Genomic DNA, 25,139 nt, shown 5'->3' with positions numbered 1-25,139 from the left:
TATGAAATTTAAATGGGAACCTTACCTCCAAGCCTAGCAGCTACTTTACTTTAAAAATGACCTATTTGCCCCCCCACGAGGTTCCCTTAGCAGGGAGGATAATAAAAGCTGGGTGATTAGTCACTGTGGTGTTCAGCATACACTTTGGTGGCCATGATTTATGTTCCTGGGGGGGGGTATCTCTATCTAGATAATTACTCCTGTGAAAGGTAAGTGGCGTGCGTTCCCAGCGGGCCCTCGGTGCCCTGTTTGTGGTGCTCAGGTTCCTAGGACCGGTGGCCATTTTCTGTGAGTGTGGATCCCTGTGAAACTCCGCCCCCTGTGGAGTCAGCATTTGTTTGTTAAAATGAAAGCACAAGCGGAAACTCGAGCTGGTCACAGAACGGCCTGTTCTTTAGATTTTTTTAGATCAGTGTATTTAAAGCATAATTTTTCTGAACAGCTCGTTGTGTGTTTTTATCTGCATTGGGTTTGGGTTTGTTTTGGGAATTTTACTTTTTAAAATCTAGACAACGTATGTGTCATTGCTTGCTGGTGCCCCTACCCCCAGGTAATTTCACTCTAAAACAGGTGGACAGGGGAACTGTTTGGATACCTGACTAGGGCCAGAAACTGTCATTCAGTTTTAATTAAAGTTGTTTTGGGGTAAAGTTGGCAAACGCCAAGTGGAACTTAGTTCCTTTAATACTCTTCCCTCTCCCGCCCAACAATTTTCCCCAGTCGGCTTCATTTGTCAAAACCATTGTGCATCCATTCGGCCAGCCAGAGCTTCTGTAGCATTTCTGCAGCAGGATAACTGCTGTGCTGCTAACTGTCCCGCAGACCTGCCTGGGCTGCTCGATGGCCCTGCCGATCACCTGCATGTCCGGAGCCCTGGGAAGAGGTGGCCGCCGCACCGTCCAGGGCCGCCACGCCTGGCCTCCCTCCAGGGATCGCAGGGTTGCCGGCAGTGGCTTCAAACTGGAAAAATGGAAGCTGGGAGAGAGATGATGGAAAACGGGAGGAGGAAGTGTGTGTACAAGGAAAGTATGTATGCGGACTCGAATGTATGAGAGTCCAGGCTCATAAAAATGATCTTTGTACATTTTGTGTCTGGATCCAGGTGGGAAACCACTGCAAATGTGGGGCTGTCTGTTGACTGGGGAGGAGGCAAGGAGAACAGGGCCGAACAGAGCAGCCTTTCTCCAGGAGGTCCCCACCGCTGTGGGAGATGTTCACACTGCCCTCCAGACCACGGGGAATGGCTGTGCACCTGCCTCCCCCCTCCTACTTCTCTAGAGCAGAATTTACGTCCTTAGGCTGCCCACCATTGTCCCCTTCTCGAAGATTCCCTGAGGCCCTGGTGATCTTGGTGGATGTGCTTTATTGTGTGGACCCCGTTGTTTGAAGCCCCAACTACCGGGGAACCCATGCTCCACTTCTGCGGTCTAGTGTTTGGCTTTGTTGCGTGTCGCAATGATGGAGTGTGATGTCAACTCAGAATACTCTGACCAAGCAGGCAGCTACCAATACAGGTCTGTGCGTTCTCAGCAAGTACTGCTTTTCTCATGACATTGCCTGCTAATGAAGAAGGTGGGACCAGCTTTTATTTTTATTGTTATTTTTTTAATCCTCACCCGAGGACATTTTTACATTTATCTTCAGGTGGAGGGGGAGGGAGAGAGGGAGAAAGAGAGAAACATCGATGCGAGAGAGACATACTGAGTGGTTGCCACCCACACGACCCCAACCAGGGCCGGGGACAAACTGCAACCGAGGTACATGCCCTTAGCAGGAGCCAAATCCGGGACTCTCTGGTCCGTGGGCCGATGCTCTAACCGCTGAGCCAAACTGGCCAGGGTGTGACCCGCTTTTAAAGAAGAGAGCTGGGTGCCCCTGAGTGTATGAAGCTGATTTTTTGGAGTGCTGATTAGGAGCTGAGTATCACTTCCTTCTTGAAGCTTGGGCTGACCCTATCCTTAAGGTGATTTTTGAAGCAAAGTGAGGAGTTTGATATTTGCCCCTCTGCCCCCTAGGATTTATATATCAAGAAATGTTCCACATGGGAAAGAACAGCTGAAGGATCCTGAAGAAATGTTCTATGACCCACATATAGTTCATGTTTAGATATCTCACCACCTGTCCTTCATTAAGATGGAATACTTGGGTAGTTCTGAAAGCTTGAATACTGAAATTTCACCACTTACATTTCAGGAGGACAGTGGATCATTGTATAGATATTGAAAGGCTTCAGGCAGAACAAAACTAATAAGTGGTTTATACTTATTTTGTTACAGACTAGGGTCTGAAATTCAGATACATACAGGGGCAGGAAGGTGACATGAATGTTCAGTTGGGCTGGGTATAAGAAAAGAGAGTGGTGATTAGATTGTGGCAAACTGGAGGGCATGAAGTTTTTAAAAAACAACGTAAGGCTGAATGAAACAGGTCAGCAGGTGGACAGTTAAGAGCTATCCCATCGGACTCAGTCCACCAGACTGGATTTCCTCAGTGGTGGTCCGCCCAGTCTTTTCCTTCAGAGTGCTGGGCCTGAAGCTCTCCGAGATGCCGCCCAGGGAAAAGTCACGGCCATTGAGCCTTCTCCATGTCACAGCAAATAAAGAAGCCACTTTAGATATAAACTGTGTCCATCGCATCCAGTCAAAGTGATTTGTCAGTTGAGTCAGCAGCAGAACACAGCATGTATGTCCAAGGACATCTGAAGAGGCATCAGACATAGCCTTGATTAGGCTGCCCAGTGCTCAGTGTACCCATCTCAGGATGGAACAGAAGACCCACCAGAGGAAGTCCTCCTTTTCCAGGTATGTCGCTCCCAGGGCAGCGGAATGGAGCCAAGCCCACAGACGCCAACCTGGATGGCACCAGGCCAAGGGATGGCACCAAAGGACAACAGGCATATCTTAATATACCTGGTCTATGGTATTGACCTATTTGGCCCAAGATGCTTTCTGAAATATCGAGCATTTAGCAATTTCCTAACTAGTCCTGGACTGGGACAATGTAAGAATTGTCCTCTCTCTCTGTTGACACTTGATTGACCTTCTGCACATCCTGGAGTTTATAATGCATTTTCATTTTTCTAAACATCTCTTGACCATGTCTGTAAAGCACTTAACACAGGGCCTGGCATGTGGAAAGTGCTCAGTAAATATTAGCTTTTGTTGTTATTGGCATCATCATCATCATCATTATAACTATTATCTTTCATTAACAGGTAAGGAACCATTGTTTCCTTAAACCTAAAACTCGGTTTTGTACCTCAGCCATCTCTACCCTGACATAAATGAAGATGAGCCACACATACGTGATCCGCTCTGTCAGAAAATGCTCTTAACACAACCCCCAGCTGACTCGTACATGCTCATGTTCGGGGAGCACTGCTCTGGATGGTGTGGTGAAGCACAGAGACAGACTTCCGTTGAGATTGGTCTTTGCGGATTGCAAGCGAGGAGGTGCTTTGGGACAGTCTTGGGGGTGGGGGATGCCTTTTATGTTATACTGTAGGGAGATATGATGAAATCACTGGGAACCTGATTCTGCAAGCTATTGTCCCCTGCCTATGACCTGAACTGCAACATAGAACCTGGTTGCTTTCCACTTTCACCCCCACCCAGTGACCTGGCCCCGCAGACCTTGTTGCCAAGACGGGAAATTCCTTTGTGAGAGGACAGAAGACCGTTGTATGTTTGGGAACTGACACAAATAATTATAATGTAGGACTTTAATGGTGGTACAGGTATCAATGTAAAAATGAGGGGCGATTTACTCTCCTTGAAGATTTGGGGCCCCTGGCAGGTGGTGAGAAGGGAGTGTCACTGGACCTTCGTTAACGGTGGTGACCAAGAAGATTGCTTGCTCCTAAGGGAACATTTCGAAAGACAGAAATGACCAGTCCCATGCTGCCACGGTGACTTGTCTGGACTGGAAGATGCCAGAGTGGTGAGGGGAAGGCATCCACAGTATATTAAGGATGAAATCCTAGCTTCGTATAAAATTAATTTAGTTTAGAAAATGAATTAACTAAAAGCCTTTTCAGCCCTTCAAAGCTCTTGCCTCTATTTTGAGGGTAACATGGTCTAGCATTTTGCTAATTTATGATTGTGGTGCTTTTTTTTCCCATTCCGTGTAGTACATTCAGGTGGCCTTGTTCCCTGGACACTTAGTGGCCTGGGGTCCCTCAGGCAACTCGAGACTTGGAAGCGCAGCTGCGGATCTGAGCAGTCCTGAAACGGCTCTGTCTTCCTCTTTTCTTCCTCCTCTCCCGCCACTGTCCGGGAGCTTGGCCCGGAGCGCTGCAGCCTCAGCCTGTCTCGCCTTCATCCACATGAGTTGTTGCCGTGGCGTCCACACCCCCAAAGCTGTGACTGTGCCCTTATTTGGAAAAAGGGTTTTTGCAGATACAGTTAGTTAAGGATCTTGAGATGAGTCTGTTCTGGATTATGGGGTGGGCCCTAAATCCAAAGATAAGTGTCCTTATGAGAGACACAAAGGAAAGACACTTAAAGAGGAGAAGGCCAGGTGAATGTGAGGCAGACTGGCACTGCGCACCCACAAACCCAGGAACTCCTGGACCCACCCGGAGCTGGAAGAGGCCGGGAAGGATTGTCCTCTGGAGCCTCCAGACAGAGCGCGGCCCTGCCAGCACTTGGATTTTGGACTTCTGGCCTCCGGAACCGGGAGAGAATAGACTGCTGTTGTTTTGAGTCACCAAGCTTGTGGCAGTGAGCTAGGGCAGCCCCAGGAAACTGATACAATGTCCAAACCTAGCCTTGATTCAGAAGCGCCTGGGAACTTGCTAAAAATCGGTTTCTGGGGCCTTACTCCTAGCTGTTCTGATTCAGTCATTCTGGGGTGGATGATTCAGTCAGTCTGGGGTGGCACCAAGAAACTAATTTTTTTCCAATTTCAGTTTACAGTCAGTATTATTTTGTATTAGTTTCAGGTGCACAGCATAGGGGTCAGGTAATCATATACTTTACAAAGTGATCCCCCTGCCCTGGCTAGTTTGGCTCAGTGGTAGAGTGTCACCCATGGACCAATGAATCACGGGTTCACTTTCAGCCAAGGGCATGTACCTCGGTTGCAGTTCATCCCCGGCCCTGGTTGGGATTGTGCGGGAGGCAGCCAGTCGATGTGTCCCTCTCACATCGATGTTTCTCTCTCTCCCTTTCTCTCCACCTCTCTCCCTCCCACTCTATCTGAAGATAAATAGAAAAATATCCTCGGGTGAGGATATAAAAAAAAAAAAAAAGTGATTCCCCCTGATATTTCAAAGTACTCACCTGGCACCGTGAGTTGTTACAATATTATTGAGTATATTCCCTGTGCTACACTTTACAACCCCCTGACTATTTTGTAACTACCAATTTGTACTTCTTAATCCCTCCACCTTTTCACCTAACCCCCCAATCCCCCCTCTTATCTGGCAGCCATCAGTTTGTTCTCTTTATCTGTGAATCTGTTTCTGTTTTGTTTGTTCGTTTATTTTGTTCCTAAGTGCACTAGAAAAGTAAAATCATGTGGTATGCTCTGTTTGACTTATTTATCTTAATGCTCCCTATCTTTCAAGACTCAGTTCCATCTCTCTTTTTCTGACTCTCTTCCCCAAACTCAGTTTAAACTGCCTCCTCCAGAGCCCAGGGCGCGCTCACCGGAACATTCAGAAATCAGGGAGGAGCTGTTCAGTCCGCTTGTGTGTTTCATCCATTGGACTGTGGACTCCAGAGGTTGCTGAATAAGGGAAGGAATAAAGAATTAAGGCCAAGGGGATGAAATAGTTGTTCTGCTTTTCTGAGTTATTGGACCCATGCCTCCTTATTCCCCATCAGTCACTTGTTAAGAAAACAAAGGTAGCCCTGGCTGGTTTGGCTCAGCGGTTAGAGCGTCGGCCTGCGGTCCAGAGAGACCAGGGTTCAGTTCCCGCTAAGGGCGCGTACCTTGGTTGCAGTTTGTCCTTGGCCCAGGTTGGTTGTGTAGGTGGCAGCCCCTCGATGTGTCCCTTTCACGTCGATGTTTCTCTCTCTCTCTCTCTCTTCCTCTCTCTCCCTCCCACTCTATCTGAACAAAAAATGGAAAAATGTTTTTGGGTGAGGATAAAAAAAAGAAAACAAAGGTAATTGGTTTTAATGAATGTAATGAAGATGCAGTAGCAGTATAGTGGTAATATGTGTGTATGTGAGTAATGCCATTAATTAACACTTGCTAACTGTCTCTATAGCTATTGCTTCATTTAACTCTGACAATAATCATCTCAGGAGTCATTTCCATTGTACAGAATGAATTCAACAAAAGGCTGTGTGGTCAGGTAATGCAGGATGGCAGAGTATACAAAGTAGACGATCACCTAGCCGGCAGTCTATTAATGGTATATAGGTTAATCAGGAAAAGTTGGTTTTATTGGTAAAAAAAAAAAAAAAAACTAATGATATAAAGTTGTTTTTTGATTGGCAAATACAGATACATTTATGACATGGAATTTGGCATTAAACAAGCATAGCCATAAAATATATCAATCAAAAGATTAGAGTGGTGATTTATATGTACTAACATTTGAAATCACATAAACATAGTCTTCCTTTTAAGTATACTAGAAAAAGTTTGTGACCTAAAGTCACAAGATTGGGGTTGAAAACTCAACCCTGCCAGTAACAAGCTATGTGGTGTTGAGGTTTTGGCTTCATTTTTCTGAGCCTCAGTGTCGTCTTCTTTGACATGGAAATATTTCACAGCCCATAGGGGTGTTGTGAGAAAGAAAATGAGATGGGTCCAGCTGGTTTGGCTCAGTGGTTGAGCATTGACCCATGTACCAAGAGGTCGCCGGTTTGATTCCTCATCAGGACACATGCCCAGGTTGTGGGCCTGATCCCCAATGGGGGGCATACTGGAGATGGCCAGTCAATGTTCTCTCTCATCGATGTTTCTATCTCTCTCCTCTTCTCACTTCCTCTCTCTCTAAAAATCAAAAAAGGAAAAAAAAAAGTTTATTAAAAAAAAAGAAAAGGAAATGGTGTGTAGGAAAGTGATTTGTAAATGCTAAAGGGTTAAATGGGAATAAGGACAGGTGTTCGCACCTTTCTGCTGTGCTTGGGTCCAGAAAATTGGCCTTTGGGAGAAGGCAGGACAGGGAAGGTGGTGTTCTGCTGGGGGAGTGGATATGGGCACTGGACCAGTGCAGGCTGTCTGATTCCCTGGTGGGTCAGGGTTCGAGGATGCTGGGGTGTGAGCCCCAGACAAACAAATGGCATGAGCTAGTTAGGGAAGATTCAGGAATGGAGAAGAATGGTTAGAAAATTAGAGACTTGCTATGCTTACTGAAACAACAGCGCTGAGAGAATGTAACTAGTCAGAGGTTGGATCGGGTCACCTGTAACCAGGAACCAGCTCAGGGACCACAGATCAGCTCCAGGGAACTTGACATCTTGTTCTTTTACTCTTAGGTTATTACCAATAATCTTGTTTTCAGCAGCTCTGAAGTTTTCTGGATCTCAGTGCCAGAGCTCACTTACCCTGAGGTCTCAGCGGCTCAGTTCCAAACATATGAATGTATTAACATGGCCCAGGCTGCTCATCACAGGGCCACTTCCTGTTAGTGTGGATTCAGCCTCCTTCCTCTTTGAAGATGAAACCAAGGTTATATTTTTTGTATTCTAATAGGTTGAAAAATATTTTCCAAATTGTCATCAGTTTAACAGCCTTGATCTTGAAATATGAGCTGAGTGGGTAAGAAGAGTGGTCACATTCTGGCCCTGTCCGGGGTGAGCGTAGCAAACAGCCGTGCCTTCTCGTCACAGACATCACCATCCTAAACTCACCTGAAAGTTTCTGGAGCAGGAGTCAGCATAACGTCTTTAAGGAATCACTGGGTATATTTTAAGATAGAATTGACGTTCTAAACTATTCCAACAGACTGGAGATAATGGATCACATGAACATTATTAAATTTAACCAGAATAAATGAGGGAATTTTTGAGTTTCAGTTAAAAAAAAAAAAAAAAAAAAATCAGCCTTGAAAGTTTGGAAGTCAAGGAGGAAAAAAGAAAACAAGAGAAAGGAGAACTACGGGTCAAAAGAAAAATCTGTATATTGTAAATAAAATCAGTTATTGAGCATTTACTATTCGCTGTGTACTTGCTGAGTGCTGAGCTACTCTCTGTAACCCTCCCAACACCTCAGGAGGTGTGTTCTTCGCTCCGTTTTGTTGATGAAGAGACAGGCTCGGGAAGTAAGTACTGTCTAAGGTTGTGCTGTTTGTAAGCAGGCCCTGCACCTGCCATTCGAGGAGCCCACGTGGCATAGTAAGGCGTGTGGAACCCGAAGTCTAGAAACATGTTTTGGTCACACTGTGGGATCTTAGGAAAGTCCTTTAAGTTCTCCGTGCTTTCATTTTCTCATATCTGAAACGAAAGGGCTGGAATAAATAACGTGGAAAGTTTCTTTTGTCTGTACAATTCTTTTTACCAGGGAATAGTTGGAGGAATGTGTGATGTTTAGCTCAGGAAAGGGATAAGCAGAGTAAACTTTCAAAGGGCTGGCGTAAGGCAGAGGCTACTGTTCAGGGCCCCTCGATTGTTCCCGGTGAGTGCTCCTCAGGGGAGGAAATTCCCGCACTGGGTGGAGTGACTCCCCACTCCTGATCTGAAAAATCTCCAGAATCCATTTGTGGCGAATCAAGACGGAGTTAGCGTGCACGCTCCACTGAGAAGCACGCTCTCTGCTTTTTGTTTTCGAGAACACCGAGTGTCTGTTTATGTGGAAGGGATGCTTATTCATCTGCCATTTTGAGAACGATTTGGGGGACTGGATTACCGGCTCCTGGAACACAAGAGCACTGCTTTGTGTGGACTCAGCACCATCTTGTGGGCACGGCGCTGCGCACTGGGGATGGGCTGCAGCCATCCAGCGTGAAGGAGCCTGAGCGCGCAGCCATGAAAAGGCCGCTCCCGGAAAGGCTCTGTCTAAGGGATCACGTTTTCAGGAGGGGCTGCTTGCTGTCAGAGCTACGAACTGCCCTGTGGAGTTTCCTTCTGTGACTAGCCCTGTTGTAAGCCCGTGGCACCTGGAAGAGCAGAGTGGGCAGGCTCCACCACACAGTAAGCCAGACCTTCCCATGAGCTTTGTACAGCTGGGGTTCTGCTTTTTAGGGAGGGAGTCCCAAGCCCCTTCCTCCATGGCCTCTCCTCCCTGTATCCTGCCTCCAGCCCCACCTCTCCTGGTCCAGGACACCCTGTGCCCGGCCTCCTCTCCTTCCTGCTGGGATAAGTCGCACTCAAAGCATAGCTTGTCTTATTGTGCCTAAGGAACCCCTCCCCAGCCAGGTGAGGGTGGGAAGGAATGAGGTGTGAAGGGAACTGAGCACTCCGGGCTGTAAAAGACTTGGTCTTCCCCAGCTTTGTGTCCTGCTCTCTGAGGCTGGCCACCTCTGTGTCCGTGTTGTTTCTGTGTGCGAAGAAGCTGAGTAATGACGCAGTGCCTTTCCCCAGACTAGAAGGACTGTGGACTAGAGGACGCACTCGAGGGGTCGGAGCCCTCTGGCTGCTCCGAGTTCTTACTCTCTACGTATTCTTCACAGTAGGTTGCCGGGGATGTGGGCGGCGAGAGGAGCAATGTCTTTAATGGGCATGCAGATTTCTCTAAAATAACAGTGTTACTGATTTTATATCTGTCAATACAGTTATTGGCTTTATTTATCATATTCATGATGTATGTACCTATTCTTTGAAAGTAAATGTTCTTTCAATTACATCACTATATCTATATTAACCCATACTCCTTTATTTTGCCAAACATTTGTTTTTGCACTTACCTTCCAACAGCATGTTTTCGGGAACTACTCTCCTTTTGGGGTCAGCCTGGCCTGAGCCCAGTCGCTCCTGACCATCCAGTCTGCAGAGCTAGTCTTGCCAGGGCTCCCTGGAAGCCCTCAAAGCCTGAGGCTCCAGGCCACTCATTCTCCACTTCAGCTTCAGGGAAATCCCCACTTACACAATGACGCTGCTTCCAATGCCCTTCCAACCAACACGCATTCAGTCGCTTGCTATTATCATAATGAGATGGGCTAGAGAAAAGAGTTGTATATATGGTTTTGTTTTTTGAATTTTCATGGAAAATCATCAGGGTGAAAAAGAGCAATAGAATGAGATACTACATTGTATCTGTATTGTCTCATCTAATCCTATTAGGAACTAAGTTGCACTATTATATCCATTTAACAGTTTCGATGGGGGGGAAAAAAACAGGTCTGGAGATGGTAATTAACTTGTCAAGTTCATACAGCTGCTAAGTGGCAGAACTGGAATTTGAACCCAGGGAGTGTGAGCAGAGGCCCTGCTCTACCCTCTGAGGCCAGAGGTAACTGACTAGGAAGCGGGGCACCGGAAAAGGAAAGCTTGCAACTCTTGCCTACTGACGTTTGTCGAAAATTTTAATCGAGGACTTCAATGGAATCTTGAACCAAAATCCAAAATAAGCACATCAATGTGCTAAACTGCAAACTGGATCCAAATTTTTTCATATATTTTTCCTGACCAAATGACAACCTAATGAATCCATTAAACTGAGAGTTAAACTAAATAAATTTGTAATTAAAAAACACAACAAAGTATTCACTAAAAAAAAAAAAAAAAATTATACCCAAACTGACATCTTTATAGGTTCCTAGTTTAAAGTCAGATAGAGGAGGTCCCAAGACTGTGCCCTCTGAAATCCCCTCCGTGTGAGGGGACACAGCAAACTGTCTGCCAGCAGTCTGTAAACAGATAGGAGAGGGGATGAAGCAGGACCCAGGGGAGCCTTTTTTATGAAGGTAAAAATGATGCTATATAAAACAGGCACATGATCCAATAAACAGTAACCTGGCCTTGTTCTATCTAGCCAAATTGGAGTGACCTTCTGGCTTACGTGGACAAGTACACATGCTGGAACTTTATCAGTGATTTAAGTATTTGTCTTAAACAAATTATGTAGGTCTCTTTCCTATCAAGCTTTTTACCCAAATCACTAATAAGTAGCCAACTTGAATGATTTTTATTTAAATTATTTTTTAATCCTCACCCAAGAATATGTTTAGAGAGAGGAAGGGGGAGAGAAAGAGAGCGAGACATCAATGTGAGAGAGAAACATCGATTGGTTGCCTCCTTTACGTGCTCCAGCTGGGGATTGAACCTGAAACCTAGGTATGTGCCCTGATCGGGAATCGAACCCACAACCTGTGGTATACAGAGTGACAGACACTCCAATCAACTGAGCCACCTGGCCAGGCTATTTAAATTCTTAATGCCTTTTTCTGCATGCTTAAAATAAATGCCAACAAACAGTACAACTAAAGAAAGAAAAAGTCATTTAGATGATACTTTTAACTAAAAGCGCCTATATGAGCTGAGGCTCAGATGTGAGCGCCATCCTCATCAGGGAAGAAGAGCTAGTGAGCCCCTCTCGGGTATGAAGCGCTGCGAGGGGCTGGGAGCCCTAGGCACACAGTGAAATAAAGCATCTGTCCCTGCCATTGCGCAGTTTCACTGTCCCCAGACTCGGGGCCTGCAGCAAGATGACCAGTAACTGGTAATAGTAATGTCAGTAATAGCTACTATTTATTAAAGCTTCATTTTGTGCCAGACACCACCCTGGTAGATTCTATTATTAGCTCCATTTTGCAGATGAAGAAGCTGAGGTGCAGAGAGGTTAAGAAACTTGTCCAGCCCTGGCTGTCTGGCGCAGTTGGTTGGAGCGTTGTCCAGTACACCGGTCAGGGCACATACCCAGGTCAGGTTCAGTCCCCCTTCAGGGCGTGTTTGTCTTTCACATCCATGTTTCTTTCCCCCTCTTTCCCTCTCTTTCTCTGAGATCAATAAAAACAAACATTTAAAAAAAAAGAAAAGAAAGAAACTTGTCCAGGTCACAGCCAGAGGTGACAGAGCCAGGTCCACCTGACACCAGAGTTCAGGCTCCTCGCACTGCGCAGGACTGGACATGGTCTGTGTTGTCCTAAATTAACCTCAGCTGTCCTTCTGTAGTGCCCTGCTCATGAGGACAGAGACAGTGCTTGGGGTCTCCGTTCTCCTCGCTTGGCAGCTGCAATCTCCCTGCTGCGCCTCCGCTGTGCCTCCGTCCTGCACTGGCCCTGTGTTATACTCAATAACTGGCGGGTGGTAGGCATTTGATAAATATTATCTGCCCTGGCCAGTTTGGCCCAGTGGTTAGAGCGCTGGCCTGCGGTCCAGAGAGACCCGGGTTCGGTTCCCACTGAGGGCATGTACCTTGGTTGCAGCTTGTCCTCGGCCCTGGTTGTGTTGTGCAGGTTGCAGCCACTCGATGTGTTTCTTTCACGTCGATGTCTCTCTCTCCCTCCCTCCTTTTCTCCCTCCCTCCCTCCCTCCCTCCTTCCCTCCAACTCTATCTGAACAAAAAATGGAAAAATGTCCTCAGGTGAGGATAAATAAATACATAAGGAGATAAATATTATCTTGAGATGGAAGTGGATCAATATCAAAGTGATAATATATTTGAATACCATATATTACTTTGAAGTTTACATTTTAAAAATATATATTTATTAAAAGTAGGATGTTATGAATTTCCCTGGTGGTCCGTGTGGCGTCTTTGTACACAGTACAGAAATGGCTTAGCCTCCCCTGACCCCTACAGCACACCACAGGGCATAACCTGTTTCCGTGTGTGACAGCCCTGCTGAAGTCCAGGCGACAAGTTCGCTACACGTACACACACTGGTGAGTAGGCTGGGTCATGAGCAGATGAGCCTTTGACATTAAGAAAAACATGGAAACGCTAAGTTCTTTTTTTTTTATCCTTACCTGAAGACATTTTTTGTTTTGTTTCTTGTTCAGATAGAGTGGGAGGGAGAGAGAAACATTGACGTGAAAGGGACACATCGAGTGGCTGCCACCCGCACAACCCAGCCAGGGCCGGGGACAGACTGCAACCGAGGTGCATGCCCTTAGCGGGAACCAAACCCGGGTCTCTCCAGACCGCAGGCCGACGCTCTAACCACTGAGCCAAACCGGCCAGGGCGGAAACGCTAAGTTCTTTATTTCTTGGTGCTCCTGAACCTGAAATGGAGAGTGTGGTTTTTGAATCCTACTGTCGGAGTGTGAATCCCAAGGCCTGCCACTCAGTAGCTACATGACCTTGGTCAGGTCACACCACTTCTCTGAGTCTCGGTGTCTTCATTGCAAAAGAAGGTTGCCGTGAGACTTCCGTGGGCTGGAGTGTGTGAACAAGGTACCGGGCACGTGTATGTGCTCGTTAGGTGTCCGAGGCACGGTGCCTGGCTGGCATATTTAGGTGAACTTACCCCTGCCAAAGGAATGAGTCGCGTTGGGGACATTGACGCAAGTGTGATGGGATGTCAGTATCGCTGTGAAGCAGCCCTCAGGAGGCCTGCCGAGAGGGCTGCATCACACGCAGGAGATGTAATGACCTGTGTCTCCACAGTGTAGTTAGAAGTCAAGCTCATCTACACAACATAGCTCGCTTATTTTCAGCAGGACGCAAAAAGCACTCTGCCCAGACCCAAAACTCTGATTCAGTGTCGGGGTGCCACTTAGTTCATAGTCTTTTTCGTTATACAGATGAACCTGATACGCTGCTCTGCTGAGACCTGCTATTATAAGCACACATTATAATGTCCTTTCCATCTGACTGTTGGTTGCCTGATGGGCAGAGAGGGTTTGTGTCTGCTTTTGGAGTGGGTCACATCGGTGCTCTGGGAAGTACAAACATCCAAGGTCTGTGACCCAGAAGCAGGCCCCAGGCTCAGGGGTGCTTCGCTCAGCCCAGCACCTTCTCCCAGTTAGCTTCTCGTGAGAGGATGCTGAGGGAGAGAGACATGGGGGTGCTGGAAGGGAGAACATCATGTGGAAACAAAGTTCTTTACAAACAACCCACACTAAGGCCTTACACCCATGTGTTGCCAACCTTAAATTTTTAGTATTAGAAAAAAAAGTTGAGCCCGGCCAGTGTAGCTCACTGGTTGAGAGTCAACCCATGCACCAAGAGGTCGCTGGTTCGATTCCCAGCACATGCCCAGGTTGTGGGCCCGATCCCCAGTGGGGGGCATGCAGGAGGCGGCCAATCGATGTTCTCTCTTATCGATGTTTCTCTCTTTCCTTCTCCCTTCCTCTCTCTCTAAAATCAATAAAGAAAAATATATCTAATTTTTTAAAGTTGACTTTTTAAAAGTTTATTGCCAGTTCATTTCAAATATTCAGGAGACAAAGGCCAAATCCCTGGAGTTTAAAGGTGAAAGAACAAAATTCAACAGAGTAAATTTTAAAGATCTTACTGGATTTAGTGACTCATGAATCAGACAGCATCTGATCTAATAGAAAGGTACTCCAAAGATAGAAGGCAAGAAGTTTTATAGGCAGAAGGGAGCAAAACAAGGAAATTATACTGAGCAAAAATGCAGATTGGTTACAGCAGGGGGTTATCAGGAAGATGACCTAACTAGTCAATTTCTGATTGACTTGTCTAAGATTCCATTTCTGGGAGAGCCAAGACTAAGTGAAATTTTTGTTTGGTGATGTGAGACTTAACAGAGTAAAATAAGCAACTTCGTTTTGGGCCTGTTATCTGGTCTTGAACAGAACAAAGCATATCAGTAGAACTTGAGGGATTGTTCTTTTCTTTCCTTTGAGCCAAAGCAGTAACAGTAAGCAATTTTCAGTGTTTCAAAGCTGTGTTTCAATATTTTAACTTGTTTGAACAGTAACAACTTTGTGGGCAGTGGATGGCCCTGGCTTGTCTTATCAAGCTCAGCTTTAGACTAACATTGTTGCTGTGTGTGTGTGTGTGTGTGTGTGTGTGTGTGCGTGTGTGTTTCTTTTTCTGTTTGTCATGTCAGAGCAGCCTTCTTGACTTTTTTATGTTCATCAAATATATTTCCCTCTTTTAGCATCGTTGACAAATAGCAAGGCAGTTCTCATCGACCTAACACTGGATCCAGAAAGCGTGGGGGCAGTGCCAAGTATGGTGGGTCAAGCTTAGTGTGTGGGTGCTTTTTATCTTTGCATTTATCTAATGAAGGCTTGTTATACCTGGAATGTGCCCAGTTCAGTGCTGGGAGCCAGGGTCAACAGCCTCAGTATGGTCAACAGCCTCAACCCTCACAGAATTTATACTGTTGTGGTAAAATCACACATTTGTCAGAGGATCTTATAAGTCGTGGGAAAGATACTGGAATTTGGATTTAGGGTTTTAACAAGCCTCACTGACTGTATCTCAGCTTCATGTTGGCAAAGAGCCCTTCCCTCTGTCATGGAGGAGGCTCGTACCCAAAGTCCATACCCTCGATCTCAGGCTGTACCCTGACTGACAGGTCCCCAGCAGGAACCTCTGATCCTGAGACTGCATCACCCCCAGGCCTGTAGTGAGAAGATAAAGCTAAATACCTCTGCTGGGTGGGGAGCATTTAGCTTTATCTTCTCACTAAAGGCCTGGGGGTCATACAGTGCAAATCCTTATCCTTTGTCTCCCGAATTCTTGGGCTGAATTGGCAACAAACTTTTAAATATCAATCTTTTTTTAATACTAAACATTTAAAGTGGGCAACGTGAGTATAGCGTAAAGGCCTTGGTGCTGGGTGTTAAGCAAATTCTGGGCTGTGGGTGATGCTGTGATTGACGGGATGTTCAGGGTCTCAGGCCCAAGGCTCATCACCCAGCAACGCTCGGGTTGCCCTGGCACCTCCGCCCCTGGCCAGGGGTCTGCTTGCCTTCCCCCCGACGCTCCGCTGCGGGGCCTCTCTGGAACGTTCTGCTTCGTGACAGGCAGCATTTGTCAGTGACTTCCTGGCACGTGACCCAGGCTGGCTGCCCCGACAGCCCTAGCTCTTGAATCTCAGCCTGGATCTGTGCCTGCTTTGGGCTTCTGAAGTGGTGGCCCTGGACAGGGAGCCTGCTGTTTGGACTCAGGGCAAGGCCGCTGTGTGCTGGACGGAGCAGGTCAGCTGCTCTGACTTCACGCCTGCTGCGTGCGCAGGTGCACGTGAGCCGCGGGTGCGGGCCGGAGCCGTGCGCGTGTCAGAAGGTGCAGCTGTGCCGTGAGCAGCGCTCTCCCCTGTGGGCGTGCTGAAGTCAGCTTCCGGCGGGCACAGCCTGCCTCCGCTCACTTAACCCTTGAATACGCAGTCCTTTCCCCAGTGCCTGTGCCTGTGGGGTGGTGAAGGGGATTAAATGAATTAATATGTGAAGTGCTTCAGGACCTGATATGGGTCACAGAAAAGTAAATTTATTCCCAACTGATTGGGGAAATTCTGACAGGAACATTGCAATGGCAGTATGTAGGGTGCCTCTCCACGCAGAATGCTGATCTACAAAAACGCATCTATTTGCAGTACAGGTTGTTCCCTTAGGAAATGAACACGTATTGGGGGCCAACTGTGTGTCAGACCTGTTCTAGGGCATTAAGATACATCAGTGAAGAAAATCAGAGATTGCTGCCTTGTGGGGCTTACGTCCCAGCAGGCGGATGAACAATAAATCGTGAGTAAATCGTGTGCTCTGTTGGAAAGTTCTGAGTGCTGTGGAAAGCCAGGAGCAGAGCAGGGTCGGGGGAGCGAGGGAGGGAGCAGGTTGCTTTTTAATCAGGGTGAGCCTTGTTTGTGTTTTATGTGCATAGCTGCCCCACTTATTCATTCACCAACTATTTCCTGAGTGCCTGCCACGTGCTGCGGCCTGGAGGTACAGTGGTAAACCGGACGGGTAAGGCCCTTTTCCTCCTGGAGTTTCCTTTCTGGTGGGCAGAGTAGACAGTGAGCGTGTGGACAAATCCATGTGATAATTGCAGGGTGAGGTTAGTAGTATGGAGGAAATAAGTCCGATGGTGTGAGGGCCAGCGAAGGCCGCAGCGTACAGGGAGATGGGGTGGTCGCTCTGAGGTGGCCTGAAGCCTGAGAGCGAGGTAGCCGTGGGCAGTGCTGGACCAGTGTGTGTGAAGGGCCCAGGCTGGAAGAGCCTTGGCAGGTGGAGTCAGCAAAGGGAGGCCTGTGTGGCAAGCACCGAGAGTGGGCAGGACCCGTGGACAGTGCAGGGCCCTGCAGTCCACAGCGAAGGGTTTGGATTTTATCCTAACATCAGGCGAATTTGCTCTCCTTTGTGCTTTTAAAAGAGCGCCCTGCGTACCGCGTGAAGTGTGGACTGCGTACACGGTTCTCTCCGCAGACACCTGTTGAGCTGGACACAGTCAGTCCTCAAGCTGACTCCAGCCAGCGTTCACTGCACCCCTGCTGTGTGTCCAGCACTGCGCCTCGTGTTTTTTGTGAGCTTCATCTCGTTCATTCCTCTCTGCCCAGTTTCTGGTTCATCCAGAAACAACCAATCTAAAGTGGATTCATCGCCTTGCAGGAGTTCCCAGAAAGCTGGGGTACAGAGTAGAGAAGGAGGGGACAATGAGAGGTGGATGTAGATAGCTTAACACCAAAGAAGCGGTTGGTACTCTGTCCATTTTAGGGTAACCGGTCCTTGCCACTTGCTGGAGGTTCATTCTTGTGCAGAAGCCAAAATGTACAACAGTTCTTCCCTCCGCCCTCACTGCGAGGTAGCAGTCAGCTGAGAATGGTCTTCGAGTCGGCCGGCCCTTCGGGTTCACAAGAATCGGCCGGCCCTTCGGGTTCACAAGAAAGCGGTATTTGGCTTTTGAAACCAACTCTTGATGGTTTAGGGCTTACCCCTAAAATGAAAAGCCCCAAGGGACAGGAATCCTGTCCTCGTCATTTTGGCAACTCGGTCCCCACCGCCTTCTGCATTAGGAACTTGGGGTGTCTGTGGAATTTGGTTGACACAAGAAATGGTTATATCACTCCAGGGCTTCAGGGGAAACTCGCAGCCTGGTTGCCAGGTTTCTTAAGCAAGCGGGAGTCTGGGCAAACGTGATCCTGAGGTGAACCCAGGGTGCGTGGCTGCCCTGAAATACTGTTGCACTTTCGGAAAGAATAAGGAAACCAAGGACCTTTCCCCACTTTCCTCTTCCCAGCAAACGAGCTGAACTGTTTCACGGGACACGTTGCATCACTCACGAATCTGGAAATACTCGTTCTCACAATCTGTGTGCACGCAACTACAGGTCTAGAGAGTGAATGTTTACCTTTTCAAAATAATATATTCAGGTAAGGTGGTTCAAGCCAACTTCCCTCTCTGTTCAGTGTATTCAAGTAGCTTCCTGATTTTAGCTGTTTGAAGGGCCCGAATTTCAGTTGGAAAACACACTTCCCCTGTCAGACTGCGCCTTCTCGAATCTGATAGCTTAAGTGCATTCAAGTCTTGATAAAAAAAAGCTCTTCCCTGCCCCTTTTGGGCTGCCTGGAGCAGGCAAATCAAGACAATTTGCCTTTTCCTAGACACAGCTGAACTCTATAAAGGGCTTCTGTTTTGTAATCTGTTTTCGAGATCTGATGCGTGTGTTTCTAACACCCCGTCACGTGAGGAGGTCTGACGCAGGCACCCAACATGACTATGAGAAAATGTCCTGCAGAGATGTGTGGGAAGGCGGAGCCAGGTCACTGAAGCAGTGTCCGTTGTCAGAAAACTTTCCACAGGGGACAGCAGACCCATGCAGTAGATTCCATTGCGATATGGGCCTCGCGCTGGCCCAAAATGGACTGTGGGTTTGACTTTTGCAGGATTCCAGGTCAGTATCCTAATACAGTGCGTTCTTTTTTTAGTCGGGCTTTATTTCTAAGTTTCTTTTTATAGAAGAGGACTCGCAGTAGGGAGAGGAGAAAGTTGCTCTGTCCAGTTTTGTTATTACGTACGCGCGTTAGGAATTGAGAGGCCCGGGTGCTGCAGGAGGACTCGGCCTTTTCCTCTGATCGGAAGATTCAGAAAAATGGGGTTCAGTCTGGCCCAGGAGAGTGGCCTTGAGTAAGTGACTTCTGGTTCTCACTAAGAATGTATACGGGACAGGGTTGCTTCACTCTCCGTTTGCCATGTCTTAAAAATTTACTAATGAAAGTCCACCAAATTTTATTCACAAGCCCTATAAAGTTCTACGGAGTAGATATGTTGGTTAACGACTTAAAGAGGGTTTTCAATTTTTTTTTTTCCTGCATTGTAGAATTAGAATTTATACGGAAATTATCATTTTAAGTTTTTTGACATCTGTGTATTTCAGTAACGTTGCCTTGACTAATTGGGGAAGGGAAGATTTAATTAAGCTGGAAATACTGGGAATTAGTTGGTCAGATCATTGCCAAAATTTTGTTTTCTTTTTAATACTCACCTGAGGATATTTTTTTTTATTGAGAAAGAGAGAGAGAGAGAGAGAAACATCAATGTGAGAAAAACATCATTCGTTTGCCTCCCAAATACACCCTGACCAGGGGCCAAACCCATAACCTAGGTATGTGCCCTGACTGGGAATTGAACCCGCAACCTTTTGGTGTACAGGACAAAACTCCCACCAACTGAGCTACCTTGTCAAGGCAAAAATTTGTTTCTTTGTTTTCAAGTTTAATCCCAGAATACTAAAAGCAGTATCCAGGATGTAATGGGGAGGAGGCTAATTTAATAGATGAATGGATAGAATCGTATAGGCACACAGTGCTGTGACCAGGCTAACCTTTGAGACTTGGACGGCCAGGACGCAGCCAGTGATAGACGGCACAAACGGAATATTGGCAGCGGCCCCGCAAATCAGGGAACATTTTCACTTGAGTGTAGTGTGGAAGAGACTATTGGTCCACCTGTTTTTTCAGCCGTGCCCAAATTCAAATGCAGCAAGTCCTTGAACAAAGCTTCACTATAACATTGACGAGAAAAAAATAATTCGATTCCCGGCGGAGGCCGCTGTCTGTATGGAGTTTGTACATTCTCCCCACGTGTGCGTGAGTTTTCTCTGGGGACTCTGATTTCCTCCCCTGTCCCATAGATGTGCACGCGAGGTGAAGTGTGTCTGCATTGTCCCCGTCTGGATGTGGATGGGTGTGGGCGAGAGAGCGCCCTGCCATGGAAGGACATCCTGTCCAGGGTCGGGGCCCGCCTGGTGCCCTAAGCTGCTGGGAGAGGCTCTGGCCACTCACCACCCTGAACTGAAATGAGTGGGTTGGATAAGAATGATCCTACTTGTTTCTATAAATCTTTCTTAAATGTATGTATAGCTCACATTTATTTTAATGATTGATGTTAGAAGTGTTTGGGGTCTTTAGAAGTTTGGTGATGTTTTTGTGACCAAACAAAATCGGTTTCCTTATATGTCATTTCGCTTAGTTTTCAAGAACCTGTTGACAACATTATGTGCTGGGCTGGGGAGTTGCAATTTTAAGGAAGGGGGTTATGGCGGGCCTCACCATGAAAGTGATGGCTGATGCTGCAGAGCAGATGAGGGACCCCTGTGGGTGTCTAGTAAGAACATGCATGTGAGATGAAGGGAACAACACGTGCAAAGGTCCTAAGGTGGGGCATGCCCAGCTTCTTCAAGAAACAGCAAGGGCGTCGGTGAGAGAGTCAGAGAGAAGTAGCACATGGGAAGGTCAGAGTGGTTGGGGCCAGACTGTGCTTTTACAGGGAGTGAGATGGTGGGACAGGAGAGCAGCATGAAGGGGCAGGATATTCCTAACCCGTACCCGTACCCGTACCCTTGCCCTTGCCTGTACCCTTACCCTTGTATTCCCTCTTCTGATAAGGCTCCAGGGTTTGCTGGAGAGAGCTCTGGGAAGTCTGGGGAGTGAGGACTTACTGTAATGCTTCAAACCTGGAAAATTAGACAGCTACAGAGTATGTGTGGCATGTGACTGTGGTCATGTTTTTCTTGGTCTCTACTGTCTCCTGGGGATTTCTGCCTTGTATTTTACCACACTTTTATTCACTTTGTTTTTGATTCTTTTAGGGTTATACATGATTTATTTTATTGAGTAAAATAATTTTTAAGTAATTTCTTAAAAATGTATATATTGGGCCCTGGCTGGTTTGGTTCACTGGTTAGAGCATCAACCCGTGGACCACTGACTTGCAGCTTCGATTCCGGTCAAGGGCACATATCTCGGTTGCAATTCGTCCCTGGCCATGATTGGGGTCATGCAGGAGGCAACCATTCAATATGTCCCTCTTATGTCAATGTTTTTCTCTCTCTCTCTCTCTCTTTCTCCCCCCACCCTTTTCTTTTTTTTTTTTTTATCCTCACCCGAGGATATTTTTCCATTTTTTGTACAGACAGAGTGGGAGGGAGAGAGAGGAAGGGAGAGAGAGAGAGAGAAACATCGACATAAAGAAACACATCGAGTGGCCGCCACCCGCACGACCAACCAGGGCCGGGGACAAACTGCAACCGAAATACGTGCCCTTAGCGGGAACCGAACCCGGGTCTCTCCGGACCGCAGACCGATGCTTTTAACCGCTGAGCCAAACTGGCCAGGGCTCCCCCCACCCTTTTCTATTCCCCTCTCTCTGAAAAAATCAATTAAAAAAATTTAAGCCTTGGCTGGTTTGGCTCAGCAGTTAGAGCATTGGCCCACAGACTAAATGGTCTCGCGTTCGATTCCTGGTCAAGGGCACATAACCTGGGTTGCAGATTCCATCCCCAACCCTAGTCTAGGTCCTGTGGGAGACAATAATCGATGTATCTCTCTCACATTAGTGTTTCTCTCTCTCTCTCCCCCTCCCTTCTACTCTCTCTAAAAAATCAGTGGAAAAATATCCTCAGGCCCTGGCCAGTTTGGGTCAGCAGTAGAGCGTCGGCCTGCAGACTAACAAGTCTCGGGTTCGATTCCAGCCAAGGGCACATACTTCGGTTGCGGTTCATGCCTGGGAAAAGTGGTATTGTCTTACATTTTTGCAGATATCTTTAATGTCTGGTTTAATAGAAAGACAGCTGGATTTTCATATCTGGATTCATTTGCAATATGTTGTTTTAGTTGAAGTATGTAAAAAAAATCCAACCTTACACAAATACGTAATTGCAAAACGGAGGAGTTTTCTAATAGTCTTTTCAGTTACTTGTGGATATTCTTGGATACCACACTAAAAAACTTGGTAAGTGGTAGTTCCTTAAAGGTTATTTGCAACGTGTAATTCATGAACTTCCAGTACTTAGTTACATTTAAATCCACTGGTCTCTCTTAAACCTTTTAGCCCATTCATCATTTTTTTTTTTGTAACAATAAGCATTGGTCATTTGGAAAATAGTGATTCACCGAGTTATGCGTAACTTCCAAATTCATTACACAATATCCAGAACTTACATTCGTTAACATCACCATCAGACTCATTAGAAAAGTAATTATCTATTGAGAAGTGTCAAGGTCATGGTAGTGGATACAAGTCTTCGCAAAAAATAATTTTGGCTTAAAAGTCCAATTATATTACTGGCAACAGAATGGCTACTTCCTTGAAGTGACAGGCTCGCTTAATTCATTTTCAAGAAAATGTTTGCCCAGATACCCACATCTGAATAAGCACAGTTTGTCTATCAGTCATTCTTTCAAGTAAAAATGGTGTTCCATGAAAAAATATCGGCTAGTTCAGCTCACAACTCAAAGAGCCACCCAAGTGCTTGTCCTCAAGGTGGTCACTGCTTTTCAGTAAGCATCAGAAGTGTCTTATGTGTACCTCCCATTTTGTCACGCAGAAGAATAAAAGGATGTATATTCAAGGGTAAAGATTTAATCAAATTCATCATTGTTACTCCTCCATCTGAGTGTCACTGGCTTGATGCCTGCTGACGGGCCAGCTGGTTTACCCATCATTGCTTTTGCACCATTGATGCGTATGTCTGCATAGTTTTGTTTTTTGTTTTTTGTTTTTAAAGGCAAATCACATCCTAGTGTTAAGGAAACAGTTTTTACTTTGTTTGGTTTGGTTTGACCTCGGGAACCTGCCGAAGGGCCTTGGGAGACCCAGAGATCCATGACATACTTTGAGAACTGCCAGGTTAGAAGGAAACTAGAGGGAAAAAATAGACAGGAATAATTTGTATTTTCCTAGTAACTTCTCTGTAGACAGAGAGTTGGGCCCGTCTAGGCACAACTTCCAAAGCACAATATGTAATTTATATTTAGAGCCATTGGCCGCTCTGGGTCTGCCCCTACCCAGGTCCTCGACACTGCGTCGTGCCCGGCAGGTGTGGAGGGCGGGAGATGAGGGAGGCGTCCCTGCACTCCGAGCTGATAGGGAAGGACATAAATGGGAACCAGTGCCCCACACTACATGCTGAAATAAAGGCAGGAGCCCAAAACTAGAAATTTCAGAGGAGGGAGGCTGCTGGACGGGGTGTCACCTGAGAGGAGTAAGTATAAGGATCTGCTAGGCAGAGGAGTGAGGGGCTGGGGTAGAAGAACCACCTCAAGAGGAAGTAGTAAGCTTTGTACAGAGGGAATATAGAAATCTTCCAGCGTTATAAGAAGAGGCTCCCGTGGCCAGGGAGAGGGTGTGCTGGCTGTGTTGGTGTATTGATGTGGGGCTGGGGGACCAGGCTGGGGGGCTTTCTGCTTTGTACCTTAGTACACTTCCATACTGTCTGAGTGTTTTACCGTGAGCATAGGTTTGTTTTGATTTTTTTAAAGGTAGTTCATTCTAAAAGCAGGTGAAGAAAAGTCATTTAAATCATGCAAAGCATCTAAAGTGCCCATCTTGACACTATATGGACACATATTTATTATACAAGGTTGGACGATGGCAGATGATTCCAAATATACTGATCAGCCAGCATTTCCCAGTGGCATTTGGATAAAGTATAATTATGATGTTTATCATATATTTATAAAATCCTTAAAAGCATTTACATACTTATAAAGTATACTTTACGTAAGTATACATATAAGTATTGACAACTATAATACAGAATTTCATATTTAGTTTGTATAGAGGTTTATATTTTGTTTATTATGTGTTTATATATAAGTACAGGATGAACCTTTATTCTAATTTCCCAGGGCAGGTCACTTTTTGCACCTCTCAAGTGTCCTGTTTTGGATGCAAAACTGTATGTTCACCCTGTTTTTGTGTGCTTATAAAACATATTTACATATAGTATATGGTTAGATACTTATATAGTCATCATTTATTTGTATATCCATGTGGATATATACAGATGTGTATTTATGTGTTTAGAAAACATATGTTAAAATCTATTACAGCCGAAATACAAAATCAGGAAAACAGCAATGTAAGTCAATTGACCACAGTTCTCTAATTATAGATTCGTTTATTTTTTTTTAATATTGGCTCACCAAAATGTTTAGTGTCTGTAACATTTTTGTCAGCTTTTTCCATGCTTACCTGTTCCATCACAGTGGTGCTACTGAGAATAGTAAATCTGTCGCATGAAACTTGCTCTTTAGAAAGCATTTTGGAAAATTACATGTAAATTAAATCTCATCTTCTTTCCAACTTGTGCTTCTTTTTCTGAAGTCCGTTATGAGCTTTCCATTGGCAGGAACTGCTAAGACTGTTTTAAGTTACTCTCTGTGAAGAAATGTAACAGAGGAGGTCACTTATTTAACTTTTTAAAGTCAAAGAATAGTAATTTTGGTGAGAATGACTGCCTCCCCCACTATGAGTTCACTGATAACTCTTAATTTGGGGACTATCCTTTAAGTATGTCTGATAAGATCTGTGGGTCCATCGTTATTTTACGTAATGTTCTTATCTGCACGAACCGAACTGGCTAACGGGGCCAGGCTGGTCATGTTACTGAGAGAAGCCGCGTGGTGTTGAGTGCTTGGCGGGCAGCGTGTGTGAAGGTGACTGACAGGACACAGCTCCCAGGCCCCAGGCCGCCTTGGCAGGCAGGTGGCAACCCTGTTGTTGCCCAGTCTTCCTGTTTTTGAAGAAAAGGTATATTGATTTTTATGTTAAATCTTAACTGTTTTTCAAAATCAGCTCAGTTTTTCAAAACCTGGTTCCAAAAATTATGTGGGTCACCCTGGCCGGTTAGGCTCACCATCGGCCCGTGGACCAGGGAGTCCTAGGTTCAGTTCCCACTAAGGGCATGTACCTCGGTTGCAGTTCGTCCCGGCCCCGGTTGGGGTCGTGTGGGTGGCAGCCAGTCAATGTGACTCTCTCACATCAGTGTTTCTCTCTCTCCCTTCCCCCCTTTCTCTCCCTCCTGCTCTATCTGAAGATAAATGCAAAAATGTCCTTGGGTGAGGATAAAAAAAAAAAAAAAAATTATATGGGTCAAATAAAACCTGTGGG

The 25,139-nt window shown here is 46.1% G+C and overlaps 1 protein-coding gene across 4 annotated transcripts in view; it reads left to right on the top strand.

Moving 5' to 3' along the window:
• The window catches only part of ZBTB38 (zinc finger and BTB domain containing 38), a 120,669-nt gene that overhangs the window by 84,048 nt on the left and 11,482 nt on the right, over window positions 1-25,139 (top strand). Inside the window, exon 1 of one of the 4 annotated variants that reach the window (XM_036266189.1) lies at window positions 18,336-18,639. The exons of the other annotated variants lie outside the window; for them this stretch is intronic. The gene's annotated coding sequence lies outside the window, so the exon portion shown is untranslated. Of the gene's footprint in view, window positions 1-18,335; window positions 18,640-25,139 lie in introns of those variants that run through there. 4 annotated transcript variants of the gene reach the window in all.

This window comes from Molossus molossus, unplaced genomic scaffold (assembly GCF_014108415.1).
Source record: "Molossus molossus isolate mMolMol1 unplaced genomic scaffold, mMolMol1.p scaffold_m16_p_18, whole genome shotgun sequence".
NCBI lineage: Eukaryota > Metazoa > Chordata > Mammalia > Chiroptera > Molossidae > Molossus > Molossus molossus.
This window is presented reverse-complemented; position numbering and strand designations above follow the sequence as displayed.